Here is a 5,195-nt window from a genome sequence, read left to right as displayed (position 1 = left end):
GAAAGAAAAACTGCCAAATTAGTAGAAAGAATTGTCATATAACTTTTCCCAGATTCTCAAAATGTTAACTTTTACCACACATCTGTTATCATTCTCCTTTTTCTCTCTCCCTTTCCCTTCCCCCAACATATTTTTTTCTGAATTCCTTAGGAGTCAGTTTCAGACACGACGCTCTTTTACTCCAAGATTTTTACTGTGTATAGCAGGAAAAAGGAAACGACAACAAGGACTATCTTTTACACACTGTAATATAAATATAAAAACCAGGAAAATAACTGTGATACAACACTATCGTCAAATCTAAACATATATGGATTTTGCCAAATATCCCAATAATATCCTTTATTGGGAAAGAAATTCCCAGGTCATGCATTGCATTAATTATGTAAATCTCTTTTACTCTCTTTTAATGTGGAATAGTTCCTCGGCTTTCTTTGTTTTTATGACACTGACATTTTTTAAAAGATTGAGTAGGTATTTGGCAGAATGTCCCTTATTTTGTGTTTGTCTGATAGTTTCCTCATGAGTATATTCAAGTTATGTAATTTTTTTGGAAGAAATTTGCTAGGGCTACATGGAAGTGAGATGGTGTTCTCAATAAAGCACACTGCACTTTTTTAAAAAGTGAAAGTCCTTCTGGATCATCTCCCATCCTACTCCCCTCCTCAGAGGTCAGGAGTGGTTGTTATTGATTGGTATTCATCCAGTATTTTCTCTATGCATTTACATGCACACATAGCTATACACAGACACTTAACCATATGTCTTGGACATCTTTCTATGTCAATATATACAGATCCATCTCATTCATTCATTCATTTATTTATTTATTTATTTTCTTTTTTTTTCCCAGAGCCATCTCATGTTTTTAAAAGCAGCATACCTTTTTAAAATATAGTATAGATGTGTCCTTGTTTAAACATTTTTAAAAAATGTGTATTCATTTTCTGAGAAAGAGAGACAGGCAGACAGTGCATGAGTGGGGGAGGGGCAGAGAGAGGGAGACAGAATCCGAAGCAGGATCCGGGCTCTGAGCTGTCAGCACAAAGCCCGTCATGGGGCTCGAACCCACGAACTGCGAGATCATGACCTGAGCCAAAGTTGTATGCTTACCTGACTGAGCCACTCAGGTGCCCCTAGCTGTGGCCTTGTTCATTATATTCCCCATTTTTCTTTTTCTTTTTGGTTGTCAAATGATCCTTTGAAATATTTTCCTTTGTAGTTCTTAACTAGCTGGGCATTCCACTGCACCACTATTAATGTCATCTGTGATGTCGTGAGGGTGGTGCCCATCAACATTGCAGCCCACAGATTGGGCAGTTCCCAGGATCTCTTCAATGGTTCCAGAGAGCTCTCTGGCTGAAGATCTGTGCCACATCTATTGGGCAATGTTGACAATCTCATCAAAAGTGGTATTTTCACTGTGCTTAATGTTTTTCTGCTTCCTTCTGTTTCTTGGCAGTTCCTTGAGGGCTCTAATGATCAGGGCAGAGGCAGAAGGTATCACTTCAATCTGGGCCTGTTGGTTCTGAATGGTCAGTTTCACCGTAATCCTCAAACCCTTGCAGTCACTGTTTGCCTTGGTGATGTCATCATCAGCCGTTTTTGGAGACAGACCCACGGGCCAATTTTCGGAGCCAATGCAGAATGTGGTATCAACTGGTGCACCGCAGGTATATATGACTTTGATCTCATTGAGATTGAACTTAGGTGGCATGGTAGAAGTGGCTGGTGTCTGATACCCCAGAACTGGGACGATTAGGCAGTGGCACTTTTGCCTCCTCTGAGCCAAAAGCCAAAAAGCATTTTATTCCCTATTGATGAATATTTATGTTGTTTCCATTTTTTCTATCGCAATCTTTGTACGCGCAATTAAAGACATAGCTAATTTATAATTTTGATGCTTCAAATAGCTCCCCTCAAAGGCTTTTCCAGTGTGTATTCTCATCCACCATGTATGAAATTATTTGCATTTTTCTGATTATTAGTGATGTTGAACACCTCTTATCATAGTTCATGGCTGTTTGGATTTCTTTTGTGAATTGCCCGGTAGGGTTCTTTGCTGTGAGAATGCTGTTTTTTCTTACTGACCACTTATGTGGTGTCCCCCTCTGCAGAGGGAGGCTTTCTCTACTTCCACACACCCAGCTGCTCCCTCTGCTGCTGTCCCACAACATTGTCCACATGGCACCCAGGCCTTCATTTAGCAGACACTCCATACTAAATCTATTTACACCACAAGTGTTCTTTGTGAGCCTACTGAGTGCTCGGCCTTGGGCTAGGTGCTGGGTATAGAGAAAGCAGTAGGTCACCATAATCTCCATCTCAAAGAGTTTAGTTCTGAAAGGCAGCTTTGGGCATAGAAAAGAACATGGTTTTGGGGCGCCTGGGTGGCTTAGTCGGTTAAGCGTCCGACTTTCGCTTAGGTCATGATCTCGCGGTTCGTGGGTTCGTGCCCCGCGTCGGGCTCTGTGCTGACTGCCAGCTCAGAGCCTGGAGCCTGTTTCAGTCTGTGACTCCCTCTCTCTCTGACCCTCCCCTGCTCACGCTCTCTCTCTCTCTCTCTCTCTCCTAGAAATAAATAAAAAACATTAAAAAAAATTTAAAAAAAAAAAAAAGAAAAGAACATGGTTTTGGACTCAGACCAGACTTAGGTTTGAATCCCAGCTGTATGATTTACAGTAAGGCACCTGACCTCACCAAGTTGCAATTTCCATACTAGTGAAATGGGCTAACACCTCCCTCACCTCTCCTCATTTCGAGAATGGGAGAGAGGATTATATATCTGGAGTGACAAGCAAGGGCCTCTTACATAGTAGGCTCTTAGTGAATGAATAATAATAAATATAAAAGCAACTGTTAAGAGGTCAAAATGATTAGGTAGTTCTCAGGGATACTAGATATTCCTGATAAACTGGAATAAAGGAAAAAAGGCAGCTCCTCCCTCTTCAATGGAAGAGTAAAGATGAGTAATATGTGACACTCACCCAGACCCTGCTACAGTACATCCCCCATCTTGTCTGCTCTCTGCAGCAGATTTCTGCTTTGTCCTGGACTCTCGTCCTAATTCAGCTGCTCGCTGTTGACGTAGTACTGCCACCGTCTTGGGGCGGGGGGGAAACAGGTGCTTCCTTCCTCAAATAAGTGGGCCCTTTAGAACATTCTCTGTAAGAGAGACTTCAGGGTACTTTGCATATTGCTATCCATGATTTCAAGAAGTGTGGACTAGAGATTACAGGTGGTGGAAACTGAACTACTCTGTGTGTGATTTGGGGAGAGACTCAGAGATCCAGATTATAGACCCAGCTCTGCCTCTGCTAGGTGACTCTGGGCATGTCTCTTCCTTTCTTAGCTTCAGTTTTCCCATTACTGTAATAGGAGACCAGATCTCTTGATTTCTAAAAGTCATCTAAATGAGAACTCACCATGTCAAGGCAAAAGGTGTGTATATATACACTATTCTCCTCATTCGCAAATCTTTGTATCCTTGGGACCCCTGCAGTTCTTTATACCCGTCTTAATGTCATGGAGCACGACACTGAGTTCCACTTATCTGGGGACATGACATGGTCTCTCCACTGGTCTGGCAGCTGGTGGATCCACCTCTAGTTCTTAGTTTGCCTTCATTTCTTTAACACCTTCAATGAGCGCTTGCAGTCTGCTAAGTACTATGTTAGCTTGTGAAGATACAAAGATAAAATGTCAAAGCTTCTTCCTTGAAGGAGTCCACAATCCAGCTGGGAGGCAACTGTAAGGCAAACACAATATAATTGACTTGATGGAGATTTGTCCAAAGTGTAGGGAAGCCTAAGGGAAGGAATGCCTATTCCGTCTAGCTGACTTGGAACGTCTTCCAGAAGACCCAGGGCTTGAGTGCAGTAGGGTAAAGTAGGGGCATATTAGAAAGACAGAGAGGACTTTACAGACACTGGAAAAGCCTTCTGCAAAGGCACGGGTGTAGGAGAGCATACTGTCTTCTGGTAACTGCTCAGGATTTAGCATGGTGGTGAACAGGGAGGCAGATGTCAGCTCATGAAATGCTCTTTATGCCATCCAAAGGACTACAGGCTTTATGACATAACCTAAAAGGGGTAACTAAAGCATTCTGAGCATGGGAAAGTAGTAAATCTTTGTTGAAAGCATGAATAATAGTAGGATTGGGCATAGTCATTAAGACCATTTCCTAACCTTGTGGCCCTGGGCAAGCTGCTTAACTTCTCTGAATGTTTCTTTTTTGTGAAATGGGAATTAAAAATCAACCTCAAAGGATGCCTGGCTGGTTAAGTTGGTAGAGTGTGCAAAGCTTGATCTTTGGGTTGTGAGTTTGAGCCCCGCATTAGGTGTACAGAGTACTTAAAATAAAAATAAAAGTAAAAATCACCCGCAAAAGGTTGTCAAAATTTAGTTTTTTATAATTTTTTAATTAAATGGTTACTTATTTTTAGAGAGAGAGAGAGTGTGTGTATGCACAGTGGGAGAGGGGCAGAGAGAGAGGGAGAGAATCTCAAGCAGGCTCCCTGCTGTCATTGCAGAGCCCTATATAGGGCTTGATCTCAGAACTGTGAGATCATGACCTGAGCTGAAATCAAGAGTTGCGCGCTTAACTGACTGAGCCACCCAAGTGCCCCAAAATGTTGTTAGAATTTAAAATGGCTTATTGGGGATTCTCTGCTATAGATTCTCTCTCTCTGGCCTTCCCCACTCCCATGAGTGCTCTCTCTCTCTCTCTGTAAATAAAAAAATAAAAATTTAAAAAAAAAAGCTTTAAATATTTATTACGGTTATCCAGTATCTGATCTTTCCCCCTTGATCCTTTGCTGCTGGCTCCTAGGCCTGCCTCTTAAACTTTGGGCTCCAACCTCCAGAATTGTGTCCTTATCTCTTCTCACTCTATATATCATCCTTAAATAAGCTCATTTCCATCTGACATTTCTCTTTCTTTTAAATGCTTATTTATTTATTTTGAGAGAGAGGGAGGGAGTGCATGAGCACACATGTGAGTGGGTGAGGGGCAGAGAGAAAGGAGAGAGGGACTCATAAGCAGGCTCCTTGCTGAAAGCATGGAGCCCGATATGGGGCTCGATCCCATGAACCGTGAGATCATAGCCCAAGCTGACATCAAGAGTTGGATGCTTAACCACATGAACCACCCAGCCACCCCTCCATCCAACATTTCGAATGTCATCTCTCAGCTG

At 42.3% G+C, this 5,195-nt stretch overlaps 1 pseudogene; it reads right to left on the bottom strand.

Annotated features, from left to right (window-relative positions):
- Positions 1 to 1,225: 1,225 nt before the first annotated feature.
- LOC120233488 lies at positions 1,226 to 1,729 on the bottom strand (annotated as a pseudogene).
- Between the last annotated feature and the right edge of the window lie 3,466 nt (positions 1,730 to 5,195).

This window comes from Hyaena hyaena, unplaced genomic scaffold (genome assembly GCF_003009895.1).
Source record: "Hyaena hyaena isolate Hyena2069 unplaced genomic scaffold, ASM300989v1 scaffold_93, whole genome shotgun sequence".
NCBI lineage: Eukaryota > Metazoa > Chordata > Mammalia > Carnivora > Hyaenidae > Hyaena > Hyaena hyaena.
This window is presented reverse-complemented; position numbering and strand designations above follow the sequence as displayed.